This window comes from Nerophis lumbriciformis, linkage group LG37 (assembly GCF_033978685.3).
Source record: "Nerophis lumbriciformis linkage group LG37, RoL_Nlum_v2.1, whole genome shotgun sequence".
Classification (NCBI taxonomy): domain Eukaryota; kingdom Metazoa; phylum Chordata; class Actinopteri; order Syngnathiformes; family Syngnathidae; genus Nerophis; species Nerophis lumbriciformis.
In genome coordinates, this window is record NC_084584.2 from 6852501 (window position 1) to 6877123 (window position 24623).

Consider the following 24623-nt stretch of genomic DNA (forward strand, 5'->3'; position numbering starts at 1 on the left):
ATCGACCGATATAATAATAATACAATTTAAATAATTACTGCATAACAAAAATTCATTTTCATAGTTAAATAAGAATAACAGGGCAAATACATGTTACACAGACGTTATTTCCTGCCACTAAACCTGCAGAAAATAGTTCTTCTCAGGTTTCTCTATGTTTACATTTTCACACTTTGCACTATTTTCTTACAATTTATGAAGCATTTCTTCGTTTACATTTCTACACTTTGCACTATTTTCTTACACTTTATGAAGCATTTCTTACATATTCCTTATTTTTAAGATCTTATTGTTAAGTTTTCAATGGGATTTTACTATTTTGTTGACATTGTTTGTGTTGACATTTCCTTTCTGCCTTGACATCTGAGTGATTACAACCAGCAGAAGTTACATTTCCAATAAAAAAAAAAAAAATTCTCCTGCTCCTTATTTACCGTGGGTCATAAAAAATATCAATAATTATCGATATCGACCGATATAATAATAATACAATTTAAATAATTACTGCATAACAAAAATTCCTTTTTATAGTTAAATAAGAATAACAGGGCAAATACATGTTACACAGACGTTATTTCCTGGCAATAAACCTGCAGAAAATAGCTCTTCTCGGGTTTCTTCGTTTACATTTTTACACTTTGCACTATTTTCTTACACTTTATGAAGCGTTTCTTACATATTCCTTATTTTTAAGATCTTATTGTTAAGTTTTCAATGGGATTTTACTATTTTGTTGACATTGTTTGTGTTGACATTTCCTTTCTGCCTTGATAGCTGAGGGATTTTAATCAGAGGAAGTTTACATTTCAAATAAAAATATAAAATATTATTTTCTACTTATTTTCCATAGGTCATGAAAAATATCAATAATTAATGATATCGGCCAATATAATAATAATACAATTTAAATAATTACTGGCTAACAAAAATTCCTTTTTATAGTTAAATAAGAATAACAGGGCAAATACATGTTACACAGACGTTATTTCCTGGCACTAAACCAATAGAAAATAGTTCTTCTCAGGTTTCTTTGTTTACATTTTTACACTTTGCACTATTTTCCTACACTTTATGAAGCATTTCTTACATATTCCTTATTTTTAAGATCTTATTCTTAAGTTTTCAATGGGATTTTACTATTTTGTTGACATTGTTTGTGTTGACATTTCCTTTCTGCCTTGACAGCTGAGGGATTATAACCAACGGAAGTTACATTTCCAATAAAAAAAATTGTTTTTCTCCCGCTCCTTATTTACCGTGGCTCATAAAAAATATCAATAATTATCGATATCAACCGATATAATAATAATACAATTTAAATAATTACTGCATAACAAAAATTCCTTTTTATAGTTAAATAAGAATAACAGGGCAAATACATGTTACACAGACGTTATTTCCTGGCACTAAACCTGCAGAAAATAGCTCTTCTCGGGTTTCTTTGTTTACATTTTTACGCTTTGCACTATTTTCTTACACTTTTTGAAGCATTTCTTACATATTCCTTATTTTTAAGATCTTATTGTTAAGTTTTCAATGGGATTTTACTATTTTGTTGACATTGTTTGTGTTGACATTTCCTATCTGAGGGATTATAACCAGAGGAAGTTACATTTACAATAAAAATAAAAATAAATTCTCCTGCTCCTTATTCACCATAGGTCATAAAAAATATCAATAATTATCGATATCGACTGATACATAACACTGATATCGTGATGCAGTTTTCAGCCATGTTAGAATCGACTTGTCCGAAGAGGAGTAAAAAGAAGCAAAGCTGATTCAGTTCTTCGTGTCACGGCTATTTCTAATACACAAGTTAGGCCACGTAGGCAACTCCAGACTAGGGCCCCGGGGACCCTAAAGCCCACACGCCCAATTGTCCATAAACGCATCACGGCGGGGAAATAAGGGAAACTCCAAGTGAGTGACCCTGTCAGAATAAAAGGTTCCAAAACAAGAGTCTGCGCATCAATGTGGAAAAAGATGGGAGAATTCCTAACAAGTCCGGCCAAACCTGGACTTCTGGAATCCGTCCTCACACGAGTCAACCGTGCCAGACTTGAAGTGTGAAGTGGACCCAGGACCGGTACGCCCATCAAGCTGGAACCTTCCCTCTGTAAAACTCTCAAAATATGAGAATAGCTCCCTCCCAAAACCAGACCGATGTCCTTCTCAGCCCATGAAAACTCCTTTGATCCCACAAAGACGGGTAAGGCTCTTCTGGAAGTTTGATCTATTCCGCCTATAAAGCGCTCTATAAAGACATTTATCGTTACTTTATATACATGCTGTAAGTATATATATAATGTAGTAACATTCATAGTAACATGCGATATTTGCGTTTTTTACAAGTCACTACTTTATATTTTTGAGGCTGAACATAATGAGGATGACCGACTAAACAGATCCATCAAGTGTTGTTAAGTGCTAAACTAGATGTACTAACCATCAACATAATAACACAATCACTTACTGTACAATGTCTGCTCTCACTGGGATACAAACTGACGGGATGTTTATTTCTTCCCCTTCCTCAGGAATGGTTAAACAAAACAAAAAAAAAGGTGTGAGCATGTCTTTCTCGCCATTTCCGGGTCTAAGTTGGACGTCAAGGTTGACGGTTTATGTCCACGACCTTGCACTATCCAGGTCAGAGGCATGATTTGGAATCCAGAAGTAACTAAGCTGAAAATTTCAAAAAAGGGACCACGCTAAAAGTAGTTCCTCTGTGTTAGCGCTTATAATAACAACATCGCTTATACTTGGTTAATGTTCAGGTCACGAGATGTACGGTAGGGAAGCAGGTTCGTATGGCCCCCGTTCCTGGGCGGATCTGGCATGGAAGGAAGGGGGAGGAGCTAAATATTTTTGCAATGCAATTTTCGACTGCAAATGGAGTGTTGTTGGCGGTTTTTTTAATGTTTTTTTTTGAGAGGACGATAGTGCATTGTTAGCCCCCTCGTACTAGCCATATTTTACGACCTAGAATGCATGAAAAAAATAAAAACACAAGTGTTCTTGTCTTACATAAGGTAGTCAAAGTTGGAATTGCCACAAAACACATTTTACGATATCCAACACTATAATGACCGGCTAAAGTGGATAGTCAATTTGTCCCGTTTCATGTGTCAGGTAAACCGTGACAAATGAGGCCGAATTAACCCCTTTCCGACTCCAAATGGAGTGTTGTTGGCAGTTTTTGAATGGTATTTTTTTTTTAGCCCCCTCGTACTAGCCATATTTTACGACTTAGAATGCATAAAAAAATAAGAAAAACACAAGTGTTCTTGTCTTACAGAAGGTAGTCAAAGTTGGAATGGCCACAAAACGCATTTTACGACATTCAACGCTCTAATGACCAGCTATAGTGGATGGTCAATTTGTCCCGTTTCATGTGTTGGGTAAACCATGACGAATGAGGCCAAATGAATCGAATTTTCGACTGCAAATGGAGTGTTGTTGGCGGTTTTTTTAATGGTTTTTTTTGAGAGGACGATAGTGCATTGTTAGCCCCCTCGTACTAGCCATATTTTACGACTTAGAATGCATGAAAAAAATAAAAACACAAGTGTTCTTGTCTTACATAAGGTAGTCAAAGTTGGAATTGCCACAAAACACATTTTACGATATCCAACACTATAATGACCGGCTAAAGTGGATAGTCAATTTGTCCCGTTTCATGTGTCAGGTAAACCATGACGAATGAGGCCAAATGAATCGAATTTTTGACGGCAAATGGAGCAATGTTGGCGGGGTTTTTAATGTTTTTTTGAGAGGGCGTTAGTGCATTGTTAGCCCCCTTGTACTAGCCATATTTTACGACTTAGAATGCATTAAAAAAAAAAAAAAAACACAAGTGTTCTTGTCTTACATAAGGTAGTCAAAGTTGGAATCGCCACAAAACGCATTTTACGATATCCAACACTATAATGACCGGCTAAAGTGGATAGTCAATTTGTCCCGTTTCATGTGTCAGGTAAACCGTGACGAATGAGGCCGAATTAACCCCTTTCCGACTCCAAATTGAGTGTTGTTGGCAGTTTTTCAATGGTATTTTATTTTTTTTATTTTTTTTAGCCCCCTCGTACTAGCCATATTTTATGACTTTGAATGCATTAATAAAATAAAAACACAAGTGTTCTTGTCTTACATAAGGTAGTCGAAGTTGGAATTGCCACAAAACGCATTTTACAATATCCAACACTATAATGACCGGCTAAAGTGGATAGTCAATTTGTCCCGTTTCATGTGTTGGGTAAACCATGACGAATGAGGCCAAATGAATCGAATTTTCGACTGCAAATGGAGTGTTTTTGGCGTTTTTTTTAATGTTTTTTTTTGAGAGGACGATAGTGCATTGTTAGCCCCCTCGTACTAGCCATATTTTACGACTTAGAATGCATTAAAAAAAAAGAAATACACAAGTGTTCTTGTCTTACATAATGTAGTCGAAGTTGGAATGGCCACAAAACGCATTTTACGATATCCAACACTATAATGACCGGCTAAAGTGGATAGTCAATTTGTCCCGTTTCATGTGTCGGGTAAACCATGACGAATGAGGCCAAATTAATCGAATTTTTGACTGTTCGAGTGTTGTTGGCGTTTTTTTTAATGTTTTTTTTTGAGAGGATGATAGTGCATTGTTAGCCCCCTCGTACTAACCATATTTTACGACTTAGAATGCATTAAAAAAAAAAAAAAAAACACAAGTGTTCTTGTCTTACATAAGGTAGTCGAAGTTGGAATGGCCACAAAACGCATTTTTTGCCATTCAACACTAATAACCGGCTAAAGTGGATAGTCAATTTGTCCTGTTTCATGTGTCGGGTAAACCATGACGAATGAGGCCAAATGAATCGAATTTTTGACGGCAAATGGAGTGTTGTTGGCGGTTTTTTTAATGTTTTTTTTTGAGAGGATGATAGTGCATTGTTAGCCCCCTCGTACTAGTCATATTTTACGACTTAGAATGCATGAAAAAAATAAAAACACAAGTGTTCTTGTCTTACATAAGGTAGTCAAAGTTGGAATGGCCACAAAACGCATTTTATGACATTCAACACTCTAATAACCGGCTAAAGTGGATAGTCAATTTGTCCCGTTTCATGTGTTGGGTAAAACCATGACGAATGAGGCCAAATGAATAAAATTTTCGACTGCAAATGGAGTGTTGTTGGCGGGTTTTTTTTAATGTTTTTTTTTGAGAGGACGATAGTGCATTGTTAGCCCCCTCTTACTAGCCATATTTTACGACTTAGAATGCATTAAAAAAAAATAAAAACACAAGTGTTCTTGTCTTACATAAGGTAGTCGAAGTTGGAATTGCCACAAAACGCATTTTACGATATCCAACACTATAATGACCGGCTAAAGTGGATAGTCAATTTGTCCCGTTTCATGTGTTGGGTAAACCGTGACGAATGAGGCCAAATGAATCGAATTTTCGACTGTTCGAGTGTTGTTGGCGTTTTTTTTAATGTTTTTTTTTGAGAGGACGATAGTGCATTGTTAGCCCCCTCGTACTAGCCATATTTTACGACTTAGAATGCATAAAAAAATTAAAAAAACACAAGTGTTCTTGTCTTACATAAGGTAGTCGAAGTTGGAATCGCCACAAAACGCATTTTACGATATTCTACAATATAATGACCGGCTAAAGTGGATAGTCAATTTGTCCCGTTTCATGTGTCGGGTAAACCATGACGAATGAGGCCAAATGAATCGAATTTTTGACGGCAAATGGAGCAATGTTGGCGGGGTTTTTAATGTTTTTTTGAGAGGGCGTTAGTGCATTGTTAGCCCCCTCGTACTAGCCATATTTTACGACTTAGAATACATTAACAAAAAAACACAAGTGTTCTTGCCTTACATAAGGTAGTCAAAGTTGGAATGGCCACAAAACGCATTTTTTGACATTCAACACTCTAATAACCAGCTAAAGTGGATAGTCAGTTTGTCCCGTTTCATGTGTCGGGTAAACCATGATGAATGAGGCCAAATTAATCAAATTTTCGACTGTTCGAGTGTTGTTGGTGTTTTTTTTAATGTTTTTTTTTGAGAGGATGATAGTGCATTGTTAGCCCCCTCGTACTAGCCATATTTTACGACTTAGAATGCATGAAAAAAATAAAAACAAAAGTGTTCTTGTCTTATATAAGGCATTCAAAGTTGGAATTGCCACAAAACGCATTTTACGATATTTAAAACTCTAAAGTGGATAGTCAATTTGTCCCGTTTCATGTGTCGGGTAAACCGTGATGAATGAGGCCGAATTAACCCCTTTCCGACTCCAAATGGAGTGTTGTTGGCAGTTTTGGAATGTTATTTTTTTTTTTTTAGCTCCCTCGTACTAGCCATATTTTACGACTTTGAATGCATTAAAAAAAAATAAAAACACAAGTGTTCTTGTCTTACATAAGGTAGTAAAAGTTGGATTTGCCACAAAAATGCATTTTACGATATTCAACACTCTAAAGTGGATAGTCAATTTGTCCCGTTTCATGTGTCAGGTAAACCGTGACGAACGAGGCCGAATTAACCCCTTTCCGACTCCAAATGGAGTGTTGTTGGCAGTTTTTGAATGGTATTTTTTTTTTTTAGCCCCCTCGTACTAGCCATATTTTACGACTTTGAATGCATTAAAAAAGAAAAACACAAGTGTTCTTGTCTTATATAAGGTATTCAAAGTTGGAATTGCCACAAAACGCATTTTACGATATTTAAAACTCTAAAGTGGATAGTCAATTTGTCCCGTTTCATGTGTCGGGTAAACCGTGACGAACGAGGCCGAATTAACCCCTTTCCGACTCCAAATGGAGTGTTGTTGGCAGTTTTGGAATGGTATTTTTTTTGAGAGGTCGATAGTGCATTGTTAGCCCCCTCTTACTAGCCATATTTTACGACTTAGAATGCATTAAAAAAAAGAAAAACACAAGTGTTCTTGTTTTATAGAAGGTAGTCGAAGTTGGAATTGCCACAAAACTCATTTTACGATATTCAACACACTTATGACCGACTAAAGTGGATAGTCAATTTGTCGCGTTTCAGGTGTCGGGTAAACCATGACGAATGGGGCCGAATTAACCCCTTTCCGACTCCAAATGGAGTGTTGTTGGCAGTTTTTGAATGGTATTTTTTTTATTTTTTTTAGCCCCCTAATACTAGCCATATTTTACGACTTAGAATGCATAAAAAAGAAAAGAAAACACAAGAGTTCTTGTAAATGACGGGCAAAATTCCCCCCAAAAAGTGTGATTCCCCTTTAAGAGAAGTGTGGATAGAAAAATGTTACAACAGGTCTTGACAGTACATTAACAAGTAGATTAATAAGAGTTTAGAGGAAACAGGAAATGATGTCATATTATATGTCAGCAGCTACATTAAGAGCCATTTATAAACACTTCTATCAGCATTCTGTAATATTATCAGATTTCCCAGCATGCTTTTTGAATAAGAAAGTGTCTCCAAACATTTGACTGACACTAATAAAACAAGTCTTTATTTGAAAACAGGTGTCATTTTTGCAGTTTTCCTGCAGATTTTCCAAGATTATTAGTGGAGTGACCCAGAAAAAAGAAAGAAAAATCCCAGCTGATTCCGACTTCATAGTGAAGCTGCTTCTCATTTGGTTCTGACCCACTTTGACTCACTTTTCACGGGACAGGAGCAGGAAGGAAGCCAGTGGAGTAGGACACATAGAAGATGTCAGGTTCAAACACTGATGACATCTATTAATAAACAAGACAAGAAGCAAGGAATTAAACAGAGACAGAAATTCAATTTAGCTCAATTGAGGAGAAACGCGTAAACAGATGTAGAGATGTCCGATAATATCGGACTGCCGATTATATCGGCCGATAAATGCTTTAAAATGTGATATCGTAAATTATCAGTATCGGTTTCAAAGAGTAAAATGTATGACTTTTTAAAACGCCGCTGTGTACACGGACGTAGGGAGAAGTACAGAGCACCAAAAAACCTTAAAGGCACTGCCGGTCACATAATATCTACGGCTTTTCACACACACTAGTGAATGCAAAGCATACTTGGTCAACAGCCATACAGGTCACACTGAGGGTGGCCGTATAAACAACTTTAACACTGTTACAAATATGCGCCACACTGTGAACCCACACCAAACAAGAATGACAAACACATTTCGGGAGAGAACATCCGCACCGTAACACAACATAAACACAACAGAACAAATACCCAGAACCCCTTGCAGCACTAACTCTTTGGGATGCCTCCAACCCCGCCCACCTCAACCTCCTCATGCTCTCTCAGGGAGAGCATGTCCCAAATTCCAAGCCGCTGTTTTGAGGCATGTTAAAAAAAAATAATGCACTTTGTGACTTCAATAATAATAAATATGGCACTTTTTTTTTTTCCATTACTTGAGTTGATTTATTTTGGAAAACCTTGTTACATTGTTTAATGCATCCAGCGGGGCATCACAACAAAATTAGGGATAGTAATGTGTTAATTCCACGACTGTATATATCGGCCCAGTCACATAATATCTACGGCTTTTCACACACACAAGTGAATGCAATTCATACTTGGTCAACAGCCATACAGGTCACACTGAGGGTGGCCGTATAAACAACTTTAACACTGTTACAAATATGCGCCACACTGTGAACCCACACCAAACAAGAATGACAAACACATTTCGGGAGAGAACATCCGCACCGTAACACAACATAAACACAACAGAGCAAATACCCAGAACCCCTTGCAGCACTAACTCTTTGGGATGCCTCCAACCCCGCCCACCTCAACCTCCTCATGCTCTCTCAGGGAGAGCATGTCCCAAATTCCAAGCCGCTGTTTTGAGGCATGTTAAAAAAAAAATAATGCACTTTGTGACTTCAATAATAATAAATATGGCACTTTTTTTTTTTTCCATAACTTGAGTTGATTTATTTTGGAAAACCTTGTTACATTGTTTAATACATCCAGCGGGGCATCACAACAAAATTAGGGATAGTAATGTGTTAATTCCACGACTGTATATATCGGTATCGGTTGATATTGGAATCGGTAATTATCGGAATATCGGCAAAAAAAACATTATCGGACATCTCTACACTGTACCCTTGTACAGTGTCGTCCCACGCTCTGACGGAAGATTGTACGCCTCCTCTTTTATTTGGACTTTCCCTGATTACATGGCAACAGCTGTTTCCAAGGGAAGGGGGTCATAAACAGCCGTCACCTTTGGTTACAAAACAGTTCAAAGAAAAGGTGCCCGGAGGGAGGTCAGGCCCTGCCTCCTCTCCGCTTTGTAGATCTCGGGTAAAGACAAAATCTTCCTGTGGATTACAATACATCAAAGAAACCGACACCCGTCCTACACAGTGGAGTTTTACAAGCCTTTTGCTTGGTAGGATCAAAGACAGTGTTTGTCCTCTCTTGATAACTTAGATACAATTATTCTGACAAACATATTTGTCGGTCATCATTAGTGTGGGAGGTTTTTTTTTTTTTTTTTTGCAATTTTATTGTGACGCGTGCACATTTGTTTTGAAAAGCCACGTGAATCGCCATCCTGGACCAGAACAACATGACGTAGTGCAGGTGATTCCGGACTTCTTAGCGCGTTATCTCTGCATCTTAACTTCTCCGGCTGAGACGCGAGCCAAAGTCCTAAAAAGGCAGCTGAAAACAAACGGCCACGTTAAATCAACATGCGGAGCAAACGCAACCAAAAAAAGAAAAAACCGCTCGCTGCGTCTCAAAGACCAGGCGGACTCCTTCCAAGAAGAGAGGAATTCCGACTGCGGCGGAGGGAAAAAGTGTGTTTCACATTAGAGACGTTGTGTTGCTGTATGCTTCGTTGGCTTGTTGCACCCCATCGCTAGCGACGAGACAGCGGGGGTGTTCAAAGTGTGGCTCGAGGGCAAATTGCAGCTATTGTTTTTCTAAAATTAACATTATAAATGAAAAAAACAACATAAAAAGTGTAAAAAAAAAAGAGCAAACAGGTGAAATGTAAGAAGAAAAAGTCGCAATGTTGACTCTAATAACACAAGACTTTGCTCTAAGACTTGGTTATAAGACTTAGTTCTAAGACTTAGTTCTAAGACTTATTTCTAAGACTGTATCCTGAGATTTTGTTCTGAGACTTAGTTCTAAGACTTTGTCCTAAGACTCGGTTCTAAGATTTGGTTCTAAGACTTAGTTCTGAGACTTAGTTCGAAGACTTAGTTCTAAGACTTAGTTCTGAGACTTATTTCTAAGACTGTTCTGAGATTTTGTTCTGAGACTTAGTCCTAAGACTTTGTCCTAAGACTTGGTTCTAAGATTTAGTTCTAAGACTTATTTCTAAGACTTATTTCAAAGACTTTGTTCGGAGATTTATTTCTAAGACTGTTCTAAGATTTTGTGCTGAGACTTAGTCCTAAGACTTGGTACTAAGATTTAGGTCTAATACTTATTTCTGAGACTTAGTTTTGAGACTTAGTTCTAAGACTTAGTTCTAAGACTTAGTTCTAAGACTTTGTCCTAAGACTCGGTTTTAAGATTTGGTTCTAAGACTTAGTTCTGAGACTTAGTTCTGAGACTTAGTTCGAAGACTTAGTTCTGAGACTTATTTCTAAGACTGTTCTGAGATTTTGTTCTGAGACTTAGTCCTAAGACTTTGTCCCAAGACTTGGTTCTAAGATTTAGTTCTAAGACTTATTTCTAAGACTTATTTCAAAGACTTTGTTCGGAGATTTATTTCTAAGACTGTTCTAAGATTTTGTGCTGAGACTTAGTCCTAAGACTTGGTACTAAGATTTAGGTCTAATACTTATTTCTGAGACTTAGTTCTGAGACTTAGTTCTAAGACTTAGTTCTAAGACTTATTTCTAAGACTGTTCTGAGATTTAGTTCTGAGACTTTGTCCTAAGACTTTGTCCTAAGACTTGGTTCTAAGATTTAGTTCTAAGACTTATTTCTAAGACTTGTTTCTAAGACTTATTTCAAAGACTTTGTTCTGAGACTTATTTCTAAGACTGTTCTGAGATTTTGTTCTGAGACTTAGTCCTAAGACTTGGTACTAAGATTTAGGTCTAATACTTATTTCTGAGATTTAGTTCTGAGACTTAGTTCCAAGACATAGTTCTAAGACTTATTTGTAAGACTGTTCTGAGATTTACTTCTGAGACTTAGTCCTCAGCCTTTGTCCTAAGACTTGGTTCTAAGATTTAGTTCTAAGACTTAATACTAAGACTTAGTTCTGAGACTTAGTTCCGAGACTTATTTCTAAGACTTAGTTCTGAGACTTAGTTCTAAGACTGTTCTGAGATTTTGTTCTGAGACTTAGTACTAAGACTTTGTCCTAAGACTTGGTTCGAAGATTTAGTTCTAAGACTTATTTCTAAGACTTATTTCAAAGACTTTGTTCTGAGACTTATTTCTAAGACTGTTCTGAGATTTTGTTCTGAGACTTAGTCCTAAGACTTGTTACTAAGATTTAGGTCTAATACTTATTTCTGAGACTTAGTCCTAAGCCTTTGTCCTAAGACTTGGTTCTAAGATTTAGTTCTAAGACTTAATACTAAGACTTAGTTCTGAGACTTAGTTCTGAGACTTAGTTCTAAGACTTAGTTCTAAGACTTATTTCTAAGACTGTTCTGAGATTTAGTTCTGAGACTTAGTCCTAAGCCTTTGTCCTAAGACTTGGTTCTAAGATTTTGTCCTAAGACTTAATACTAAGACTTAGTTCTGAGACATATTTCTAAGACTGTTCTGAGATTTTGTTCTGAGACTTAGTCCTAAGCCTTTGTCCTAATACTTGGCTCTAAGATTTAGTTCTAAGACTTATTTCTAAGACGTATTTCAAAGAGTTTGTTCTGAGACTTATTTCTAAGACTGTACTGAGATTTTGTTCTGAGACTTAGTCCTAAGACTTGGTACTAAGATTTAGGTCTAATACTTATTTTTGAGACTTAGTTCTGAGACTTAGTTCTAAGACTGTTCTGAGATTTAGTTCTGAGACTTAGTCCTAAGCCTTTGTCCTAAGACTTGGTTCTAAGATTTAGTTCTAAGACTTAATACTAAGACTTAGTTCTGAGACTTAGTTCCGAGACTTAGTTCCGAGACTTATTTCTAAGACTTAGTTCTGAGACTTAGTTCTAAGACTGTTCTGAGATTTTGTTCTGAGACTTAGTCCTAAGCCTTTGTCCGAATACTTGGTTCTAAGATTTAGTTCGAAAACTTATTTCTAAGACGTATTTCAAAGACTTTGTTCTGAGACTTATTTCTAAGACTGTTCTGAGATTTTGTTCTGAGACTTAGTCCTAAGACTTGGTACTAAGATTTAGGTCTAATACTTATTTCTGAGACTTAGTTCTGAGACTTAGTTCTAAGACTTAGTTATAAGACTTAGTTCTAAGACTGTATCCTGAGATTTTGTTCTGAGACTTAGTCCTAAGACTTTGTCCTAAGACTCGGTTCTAAGATTTGGTTCTAAGACTTAGTTCTGAGACTTAGTTCCGAGACTTATTTCTAAGACTTAGTTCTGAGACTTAGTTCTAAGACTGTTCTGAGATTTTGTTCTGAGACTTAGTCCTAAGCCTTTGTCCTAATACTTGGTTCTAAGATTTAGTTCTAAGACTTATTTCTAAGACGTATATCAAAGAGTTTGTTCTGAGACTTATTTCTAAGACTGTTCTGAGATTTTGTTCTGAGACTTAGTCCTAAGACTTGTTACTAAGATTTAGGTCTAATACTTATTTCTGAGACTTAGTTCTGAGACTTAGTTCTAAGACTTAGTTCTAAGACTTATTTCTAAGACTGTACTGAGATTTTGTTCTGAGACTTAGTCCTAAGCCTTTGTCCTAAGACTTGGTTCTAAGATTTAGTTCTAAGACCTAATACTAAGACTTAGTTCTGAGACTTAGTTCCGAGACTTAGTTCCGAGACTTATTTCTAAGACTTAGTTCTGAGACTTAGTTCTGAGACTTTGTTCTGAGACTTATTTCTGAGATTTTGTTCTAAGACTTTGTTCTGAGACTTTGTTCTGAGACTTTGTCCTAAGACTTGGTTCTAAGACTCGGTTCTAAGACTTATTTCTTAGACTTAGTTCTAAGACTTATTTTTGAGATTTAGTTCTAAGACTGTTCTGAGACTTAGTTCTAAGACTTATTTATAAGACCTAGTTCTAAGACCTAGTTCTAAGACTTATTTCTGAGACTGGTTTCTGAGACTTAGTCCTAAGACTTTGTCCTAAGACTTTGTCCTAAGACTTGTTTCTAAAATTTAGTTCTAAGAATTATTTCCAAGATTTAGTTCTAAGACTTAGTTCTGACACTCATTTCTAAGACTTAGTTCTAAGACAAATTTATGAGACTTTGTTCTAAGACTTTGTTCTGAGACTTTGTCCTAAGACTTTGTCCTAAGACTTGGATATAAAACTTGGTTCTAAGACTTGGTTCTAAAACTTGGTCCTAAGAATTATTTCTTAGACTTCTTTTTAAGACTTAGTTCTGAGACTTAGTTCCAAGACTTATTTCTAAGACTTATTTCAAAGACTTTGTTCTGAGACTTATTTCTAAGACTGTTCAGAGATTTTGTTCTGAGACTTAGTACTAAGACTTGTTACTAAGATTTAGGTCTAATACTTATTTCTGAGACTTAGTTCTGAGACTTAGTTCTAAGACTTAGTTCTAAGACTTATTTCTAAGACTGTTCTGAGATTTTGTTCTGAGACTTAGTCCTAGGCCATTGTCCTAATACTTGGTTCTAAGATTTAGTTCTAAGACTTATTTCTAAGACATATTTCAAAGAGTTTGTTCTGAGACTTATTTCTAAGACTGTTCTGAGATTTTGTTCTGAGACTTAGTCCTAAGACTTGGTACTAAAATTTAGGTCTAATACTTATTTCTGAGACTTAGTTCTGAGACTTAGTTCCAAGACTTAGTTCTAAGACTTATTTCTAAGACTGTTCTGAGATTTAGTTCTGAGACTTAGTCCTAAGCCTTTGTCCTAAGACTTGGTTCTAAGATTTAGTTCTAAGACTTAATACTAAGACTTAGCTCTGAGACTTAGTTCCGAGAATTAGTTCCGAGACTTATTTCTAAGACTTAGTTCTGAGACTTAGTTCTGAGACTTTGTTCTTAGACTTATTTCTGAGATTTTGTTCTAAGACTTTGTTCTGAGACTTTGATCTGAGACTTTGTCCTAAGACTTGGTTCTAAGACTCGGTTCTAAGACTTATTTCTTAGACTTAGTTCTAAGACTTATTTTTGAGATTTAGTTCTAAGACTGTTCTGAGACTTAGTTCTAAGACTTATTTATAAGACCTAGTTCTAAGACCTAGTTCTAAGACTTATTTCTGAGACTGGTTTCTGAGACTTAGTCCTAAGACTTTGTCCTAAGACTTTGTCCTAAGACTTGTTTCTAAAATTTAGTTCTAAGAATTATTTCCAAGATTTAGTTCTAAGACTTAGTTCTGACACTCATTTCTAAGACTTAGTTCTAAGACAAATTTCTGAGACTTTGTTCTAAGACTTTGTTCTGAGACTTTGTCCTAAGACTTGGATATAAAACTTGATTCTAAGACTTGGTTCTAAGACTTGGTTCTAAGAATTATTTCTTAGACTTCTTTTTAAGACTTAGTTCTGAGACTTAGTTCCAAGACTTATTTCTAAGACTTATTTCAAAGACTTTGTTCTGAGACTTATTTCTAAGACTGTTCAGAGATTTTGTTCTGAGACTTAGTACTAAGACTTGTTACTAAGATTTAGGTCTAATACTTATTTCTGAGACTTAGTTCTGAGACTTAGTTCTAAGACTTATTTCTAAGACTGTTCTGAGATTTTTTTTCTGAGACTTAGTCCTAAGCCTTTGTCTTAATACTTGGTTCTAAGATTTAGTTGTAAGACTTATTTCTTAGACGTATTTCAAAGAGTTTGTTCTGAGACTTATTTTTAAGACTGTTCTGAGATTTTGTTCTGAGACTTAGTCCTAAGACTTGGTACTAAGATTTAGGTCTAATACTTATTTCTGAGATTTAGTTCTGAGACTTAGTTCTAAGACTTAGTTCTAAGACTTAGTTCTAAGACTGTTCTGAGATTTTTTTCTGAGACTTAGTCCTAAGCCTTTGTCCTAATACTTGGTTCTAAGATTTAGTTGTAAGACTTATTTCTTAGACGTATTTCAAAGAGTTTGTTTTGAGACTTATTTCTAAGACTGTTCTGAGATTTTGTTCTGAGACTTAGTCCTAAGACTTGTTACTAAGATTTAGGTCTAATACTTATTTCAGAGACTTAGTTCTGAGACTTAGTTCTAAGACTTATTTCTAAGACTGTTCTGAGAATTTTTTCTGAGACTTAGTCCTAAGCCTTTGTCCTAATACTTGGTACTAAGATTTAGTTCTAAGACTTATTTCTAAGACTTATTTCAAAGACTTTGTTCTGAGACTTATTTCTAAGACTGTTCTGAGATTTTGTTCTGAGACTTAGTCCTAAGACTTGGTACTAAGATTTAGGTCTAATACTTATTTCTGAGACTTAGTTCTGAGACATAGTTCTAAGACTTAGTTCTAAGACTTATTTCTAAGACTGTACTGAGATTTTGTTCTGAGACTTAGTCCTAAGACTTGGTACTAAGATTTAGGTCTAATACTTATTTCTCAGACTTAGTTCTGAGACTTAGTTTTAAGACTTATTTCTAAGACTGTACTGAGATTTTGTTCTGAGACTGACGATGTTTTTGGTCTAATGCTTATTTCTGAGACTTAGTACTGAGACATTGTTCTAAGACTTAGTTCTAAGACTTATTTCTAAGACTGTTCTGAGATTTAGTTCTGAGACTTAATATTAAGACTTAGTTCTGAGATTTGGTTCTAAGATTTAGTTCTAAGACTTAATACTAAGACTTAGTTCTGAGACATAGTTCCGAGACTTAGTTCCGAGACTTATTTCTAAGACTTAGTTCTGAGACTTTGTTCTGAGACTTATTTCTGTGACTTTGTTCTAAGACTTTGTTCTGAGACTTTGTTCTGAGACTTTGTCCTAAGACTTGGATCTATGACTTGGATCTAAGACTTGGTTCTAAGACTTATTTCTTAGACTTATTTTTAAGACTTAGTTCCAAGACTTATTTCTAAGACTTAGTTCTAAGACTTATTTCTGAGATTTAGTTCTAAGACTTATTACTAAGACCTAGTTCTAAGACCTAGTTCTAAGACTTATTTCTGAGACTGGTTTCTGAGACTTAGTCCGAAGACTTTGTCCTAAGACTTTGTCCTAAGAATTCGTTCTAAAATTTAGTTTTAAGACTTATTTCTAAGATTTAGTTCTAAAACTTAGTTCTGAGACTCATTTCTAAGACTTATTTCTAAGACAAAGTACTGAGACTTTGTTCTAAGACTTTGTTCTGAGACTTTGTCCTAAGACTTGTCCTAAGACTTGGATATAACACTTGGTTCTAAGACTTGGTTCTAAGACTTGGTTCTAAGAATTATTTCTTAGACTTCTTTTTAAGACTTAGTTCTGAGACTTAGTTCCAAGACTTATTTCTAAGACTTATTTCAAAGACTTTTTCTGAGACTTATTTCTAAGACTGTTCTGAGATTTTGTTCTGAGACTTAGTCCTAAGACTTGGTACTAAGATTGAGGTCTAATACTTATTTCTGAGACTTAGTTCTGAGACTTAGTTCTAAGACTTAGTTCTAAGACTTATTTCTAAGACTGTTCTGAGATTTTTTTCTGAGACTTAGTCCTAAGCCTTTGTCCTAATACTTGGTTCTAAGATTTAGTTCTAAGACTTATTTCTAAGACGTATTTCAAAGAGTTTGTTCTGAGACTTATTTCTAAGACTGTTCTGAGATTTTGTTCTGAGACTTAGTCCTAAGACTTGTTACTAAGATTTAGGTCTAATACTTATTTCTGAGACTTAGTTCTGAGACTTAGTTCTAAGACTTATTTCTAAGACTGTTCTGAGATTTAGTTCTGAGACTTAGTCCTAAGCCTTAGTCCTAAGACTTGGTTCTAAGATTTAGTTCTAAGACTTAATACTAAGACTTAGTTCTGAAACTTAGTTCCGAGACTTAGTTCCGAGACTTATTTCTAAGACTTAGTTCTGAGACTTAGTTCTGAGACTTTGTTCTGAGACTTATTTCTGAGACTTTGTTCTAAGACTTTGTTCTGAGACTTTGTTCTGAGACTTTGTCCTAAGACTTGGATCTAAGACTTGGTTCTAAGACTTGGTTCTAAGACTTATTTCTTAGACTTATTTTTAAGACTTAGTTCTAAGACTTATTTCTAAGACATAGTTCTAAGACTTATTTCTGAGATTTAGTTCTAAGACTTATTACTAAGACCTAGTTATAAGACCTAGTTCTAAGACTTATTTCTGAGACTGGTTTCTGAGACTTAGTCCTAAGACTTTGTCCTCAGCCTTTGTCCTAAGACTTGGTTCTAAAATTTAGTTTTAAGACTTATTTCTAAGATTTAGTTCTAAAACTTAATTCTGAGACTCATTTCTAAGACTTATTTCTAAGACAAAGTACTGAGACTTTGTCATAAGACTTTGTTCTGAGACTTTGTCCTAGGACTTTGTCCTAAGACTTGGATATAAAACTTGGTTCTAAGACTTGGTTCTAAGACTTGGTTCTAAGAATTATTTCTTAGACTTCTTTTTAAGACTTAGTTCTGAGACTTCGTTCCAAGACTTATTTCTAAGACTTATTTCAAAGACTTTGTTCTGAGACTTATTTCTAAGACTGTTCTGAGATTTTGTCCTGAGACTTAGTCCTAAGACTTGGTACTAAGATTTAGGTCTAATACTTATTTCTGAGACTTAGTTCTGAGACTTAGTTGTAAGACTTAGTTCTAAGACTTATTTCTAAGACTGTTCTGAGATTTTTTTCTGAGACATAGTCCTAAGCCTTTGTCCTAATACTTGGTTCTAAGATTTAGTTCTAAGACTTATTTCTAAGACGTATTTCAAAGAGTTTGTACTGAGACTTATTTCTAAGACTGTTCTGAGATTTTGTTCTGAGACTTAGTCCTAAGACGTGTTACTAAGATTTAGGTCTAATACTTATTTCAGAGACTTAGTTCTGAGACTTAGTTCTAAGACTTATTTCTAAGACTGTTCTGAGATTTAGTTCTGAGACTTAGTCCTAAGCCTTTGTCCTAAGACTTGGTTCTAAGATTTAGTTCTAAGACTTAATACTAAGACTTAGTTCTGAGACTTAGTTCCGAGACCTAGTTCCGAGACTTATTTCTAAGACATAGTTCTGAGACTTTGTTCTGAGACTTATTTCTGAGACTTTGTTCTAAGACTTTGTTCTGAGACTTTGTTCTGAGACTTTGTCCTAAGACTTGGATCTAAGACTTGGGTCTAAGACTTGGTTCTAAGACTCGGTTCTAAGACTTATTTCTTAGACTTATTTTTAAGACTTAGTTCTAAGACTTATTTCTAAGACTTAGTTCTAAGACTTAGTTCTAAGACTTATTTTTGAGATTTAGTTCTAAGACTTGTCTGAGACTTAGTTCTAAGACTTATTTCTAAGACCTAGTACTAAGACCTAGTTCTAAGACTTATTTCTGAGACTGGTTTCTGAGACTTAGTCCTAAGACTTTGTCCTAAGACTTGTTTCTAAAATTTAGTTCTGATAATTATTTCTAAGATTTAGTTCTAAGACTTAGTTCTGAGACTCATTTCTAAGACTTAGTTGTAAGACAAATTTCTGAGACTTTGTTCTAAGACTTTGTTCTGAGACTTTGAAGAATTATTTTTTAGACTTCTTTTTAAGACTTAGTTCTAAGACTTAGATCCAAGACTTATTTCTAAGACTTATTTCAAAGACTTTGTTCTGAGACTTATTTCTAAGACTGTTCTGAGATTTTGTTCTGAGACTTAGTCCTAAGACTTGGTACTAAGATTTAGGTCTAATACTTATTTCTGAGACTTAGTTCTAAGACTGTTCTGAGACTTATTCTGAGATTTAGTTCTGAGACTTTGTCCTAAGACTTGGTGCTAAGATTTAGTTCTAAGACTTATTTCTAAAACGTAGTTCTGAGACTTATTTCTAAGACTTATTTTTAAGACACATTTCTGAGACTTTGTTCGAAGACTTTTTTCTGAGACTTTGTCCTAAGACTTTGTCCTAAGACTGTGACCTAAGACTTGGATCTAAAACTTGGTTCCAAGACTTATTTCAAAGACTTTGTTCTGAGACTTATTTCTAAGACTGTTCTGAGATTTTGTTCTGAGACTTAGTCCTAAGACTTGGTACTAAGATTTAGGTCTAATACTTATTTCTGAGACTTAGTTCTGAGACTTTGATCTGAGACTTTGTCCAAAGACTTTGTCCTAAGACTTGGATATAAAACTTGGTTCTAAGAATTATTACTTAGACTTCTTTTTAAGACTTAGTTCTGAGACTTAGATCCAAGACTTATTTCTAAGACTTATTTCAAAGCCTTTGTTCTGAGACTTATTCCTAAGACTGTCTGAGACTTAGTCCTAAGACTTGGTACTACGATTTAGGTCAAATACTTATTTCTGAGACTTAGTTCTGAGACTTAGTTCTAAGACTGTTCTGAGACTTATTCTGAGACTTACTTCTGAGACTTTGTCCTAAAACTTGGTTCTAAGATTTAGTTCTAAGACTTATTTCTAAAACGTAGTTCTGAGACTTATTTCTAAGACTTATTTTTAAGACACATTTCTGAGACTTTGTTCGAAGACTTTTTTCTGAGACTTTGTCCTAAGACTTTGTCCTAAGACTGTGACCTAAGACTTGGCTCTAAAACTTGGTTCCAAGACTTATTTCAAAGACTTTGTTCTGAGACTTATTTCTAAGACTGTTCTGAGATTTTGTTCTGAGACTTAATCCTAAGACTTGGTACTAAGATTTAGGTCTAATACTTATTTCTGAGACTTAGTTCTGAGACTTTGATCTGAGACTTTGTCCAAAGACTTTGTCCTAAGACTTGGATATAAAACTTGGTTCTAAGAATTATTGCTTAGACTTCTTTTTAAGACTTAGTTCTGAGACTTAGATCCAAGACTTATTTCTAAGACTTATTTCAAAGACTTTGTTCTGAGACTTATTCCTAAGACTGTCTGAGACTTAGTCCTAAGACTTGGTACTACGATTTAGGTCTAATACTTATTTCTGAGACTTAGTTCTGAGACATAGTTCTAAGACTGTTCTGAGACTTATTCTGAGACTTAGTTCTGAGACTTTGTCCTAAGACTTGGTTCTAAGATTCAGTTCTAAGACTTATTTCTAAAACGTAGTTCTGAGACTTATTTCTAAGACTTATTTTTAAGACAAATTTCTGAGACTTTGTTCGAAGACTTTTTTCTGAGACTTTGTCCTAAGACTTTGTCCTAACACTGTGACCTAAGACTTGGATCTAAAACTTGGTTCCAAGACTTATTTCAAAGACTTTGTTCTGAGACTTATTTCTAAGACTGTTCTGAGATTTTGTTCTGAGACTTAGTCCTAAGACTTGGTACTAAGATTTAGGTCTAATACTTATTTCTGAGACTTAGTTCTGAGACTTTGATCTGAGACTTTGTCCAAAGACTTTGTCCTAAGACTTGGATATAAAACTTGGTTCTAAGAATTATTACTTAGATTTCTTTTTAAGACTTAGTTCTGAGACTTAGATCCAAGACTTATTTCTAAGACTTATTTCAAAGACTTTGTTCTGAGACTTATTGCTAAGGCTGTTCTGAGACTTAGTCCTAAGACTTGGTACTACGATTTAGGTCTAATACTTATTTCTGAGACTTAGTTCTGAGACTTAGTTCTAAGACAGTTCTGAGACTTATTCTGAGACTTAGTTCTGAGACTTTGTCCAAAGACTTGGTTCTAAGATTTAGTTCTAAGACTTATTTCTAAAACGTAGTTCTGAGACTTATTTCTAAGACTTATTTTTAAGACACATTTCTGATACTTTGTTCGAAGACTTTTTTCTGAGACTTTGTCCTAAGACTTTGTCCTAAGACTGTGACCTAAGACTTGGATCTAAAACTTGGTTCCAAGACTTATTTCAAAGACTTTGTGCTGAGACTTATTTCTAAGACTGCTCTGAGATTTTGTTCTGAGACTTAGTCCTAAGACTTGGTACTAAGATTTAGGTCCAATACTTATTTCTGAGACTTAGTTTTGAGACTTAGTTTTAAGACTGTTCTGAGACTTATTCTGAGACTTAGTCCTGAGACTTTGTCCTAAAACTTGGTTCTAAGATTTAGTTCTAAGACTTATTTCTAAAACGTAGTTCTGAGACTTATTTCTAAGACTTATTTTTAAGACACATTTCTGATACTTTGTTCGAAGACTTTTTTCTGAGACTTTGTCCTAAGACTTTGTCCTAAGACTGTGACCTAAGACTTGGATCTAAAACTTGGTTCCAAGACTTATTTCAAAGACTTTGTTCTGAGACTTATTTCTAAGACTGTTCTGAGATTTTGTTCTGAGACTTAGTCCTAAGACTTGGTACTAAGATTTAGGTCTAATACTTATTTCTGAGACTTAGTTCTGAGACTTAGTTCTAAGACTGTTCTGAGACTTATTCTGAGACTTAGTTCCGAGACTTTGTCCTAAGACTTGGTTCTAAGATTCAGTTCTAAGACTTATTTCTAAAACGTAGTTCTGAGACTTATTTCTAAGACTTATTTTTAAGACAAAATTCTGAGACTTTGTTCGAAGACTTTTTTCTGAGACTGTGACCTAAGACTTGGATCTAAAACTTGGTTCCAAGACTTGGTTCCAAGACTTAGTTCTAAGACTTACTTCTAAGACTTATTTCTGAGACTGCTTTCTGAGACTTAGTACTAAGACTGTCTAAAGTGATGAGAGGTGACTCCAACTGCAGGAGAAAGTACAAACAATAGCAACACCAAGTAATCTACAATCTCTAAAACGGTCGCTCCCCTCATCAGCTTTTGTCCGCACTCGGTGGGGATCGAAACTGAAAGTTAACTTGGAGCCAAGCGCACTCCAAATTCTTGTCCCTTTGTCTCGTTCCTGGTACCTCTTCTTCCGGAAACCCCATTGAGACCCAATGTGTGTTTGTGTTTGCAAGAACTGTAGAAGAGTTCCTCGGACATGAAGTCCATGAGATCTTGTCACCGTGTCCGAAAGGTTTGGAACAGTCCTCCAACACCGACGTGGAACTTGAGGACTCTTTTTATTTCCACCTGATTTACTGGCTGACATGGAAATTTATTGCGGGTCGGGCGATGGGAGAGAAAGTCCAGGAGTCTTTCCCAGCGCAGTTTTTTACGACCGGGATCACGGCGCAAGTATTCGGCTAAAGCAACAGTGAAATGTTATCCTCTTTTACGGCACAATTACGGAGCATTCAAGGCCTTTTAAGCCGGCGAAGAGCGGCAGCACCGTGCCAACATGCTAAAGCAAAACTTTGGGGGAAGACGCCTCAAACTTGTCTAGTTTATCCTCGGTTCTTCTTCCCTCTTTGAAGTTTAGCATTTGTTGACTACCAAGTTATATGACTCTTTGGTATACGCTTGTGGAAGTTTGTTTGGATGTTAGCATGCTAACAGTTAGCATATGCAAAGTACCAAGTTATATGACTCTTTGGTATACGCTTGTGGAAATTTGTTTAGCTGTTAGTATGCTAACAGTTAGCATATGCAAAGTACCAAGTTATATGACTCTTTGGTGTACGCTTGTGGAAATGTGTTTAGATGTTAGCATGCTAACAGTTAGCATATGCAAAGTACCAAGTTATATGACTCTTTGGTATACGCTTGTGGAAATTTGTTTAGCTGTTAGCATGCTAACAGTTAGCATATGCAAAGTACCAAGTTATATGACTCTTTGGTATACGCTTGTGGAAATGTGTTTAGATGTTAGCATGCTAACAGTTAGCATATGCAAAGTAACAAGTTATATGATTCTGGGCTAAACAGTCACAATATTTGCCAAAAAAAGTAAGAATGCTAATGTTAGCATGCTAACAATTAGCATGTGTCACATGCCAAGTTATAAGACTCTGAGGTGTATGGTGGTAAGTAAAAACTACTAAAAACGTTGACATGTTAATGTTAGCATGCTAACAGTTAGCATATGCAAGGTACCAAGTTATATGATTCTGGGGTAAACAGTTGCAATATTTGCCAAAAAAAAGTACGCATGCTAATGTTAGCATGCTAACAGTTGGCATGTGTCACATGCCAAGTTTTATGACTGAGGTGTATGGCGGTAAGAAATTGGCTAAAAATTATAGCATGTTAATGTTAGCATGCTAACAGTTAGTATATGTCAAATACCAAGTTATATGACTCTTTGGTGTACGCTTGTGGAAATTTGTTTAGATGTTAGCATGCTAACAGTTAGCATATTCAAAGTACCAAGTTATATGTTTCTGGGCTAAACAGTCACAATATTTGCCAAAAAAAAGTAAGCATGCTAATGTTAGCATGCTAACAATTAGCATGTGTCACATGCCAAGTTATAAGACTCTGAGGTGTATGGTGGTAAGTAAAAACTACTAAAAACGTTGACATGTTAATGTTAGCATGCTAACAGTTGGCATATGCAAAGTACCAAGTTATATGATTCTGGGGTAAACAGTCACAATATTTGCCAAAAAAAAGTAAGCATGCTAATGTTAGCATGCTAACAGTTGGCATGTGTCACATGCCACGTTATAAGACTCTGAGGTGTATGGTGGTAAAAAAAATGGCTAAAAAGGTTGGCATGTTAATGTTAGCATGCTAACAGTTAGTATATGTCAAGTAACAAGTTAAATGACTCTTTGGTGTACGCTTGTGGAAATTTGTTTAGATGTTAACATGCTAACAGATAGCATATGTCAAGTACCAAGTTATATGATTCTGAGGTAAACAGTCACAATATTTGCCAAAAAAAAGTAAGCATGCTAATGTTAGCATGCTAACAGTTGGTATGTGTCACATGCCACGTTTTATGACTGAGGTGTATGGCGGTAAGAAATTGGCTAAAACGATAGCATGTTAATGTTAGCATGCTAACAGTTAGCATATGTCAAATACCAAGTTATATGATTCTGGGGTAAACAGTCACAAAATTTGCCAAAAAAAAGTAAGCATGCTAATGTTAGCATGCTAACAATTAGCATGTGTCACATGCCACGTTATAAGACTCTGAGGTGTATGGTGGTAAAAAAAATGGCTAAAAAGTTTGGCATGTTAATGTTAGCATGCTAACAGTTGGCATATGTCAAGTACCAAGTTATATGATTCTGGGGTAAACAGTCACAATATTTGCCAAAAAAAAGTAAGCATGCTAATGTTAGCATGCTAACAGTTGGCATGTGTCACATGCCACGTTTTATGACTGAGGTGTATGGCGGTAAGAAAATGGCTAAAAACGATAGCATGTTAATGTTAGCATGCTAACAGTTAGCATATGTCAAATACCAAGTTATATGATTCTGGGGTTCAACCGTCACAATATTTGCCAAAAAAAGTAGGCATGCTAATGTTAGCATGCTAACAGTTGGCATGTGTCACATGCCAAGTATTATGACTGAGGTGTATGGCGGTAAGAAATTGGCTAAAAATTATAGCATGTTAATGTTAGCATGCTAACAGTTAGTATATGTCAAATACCAAGTTATATGACTCTTTGGTGTACGCTTGTGGAAATT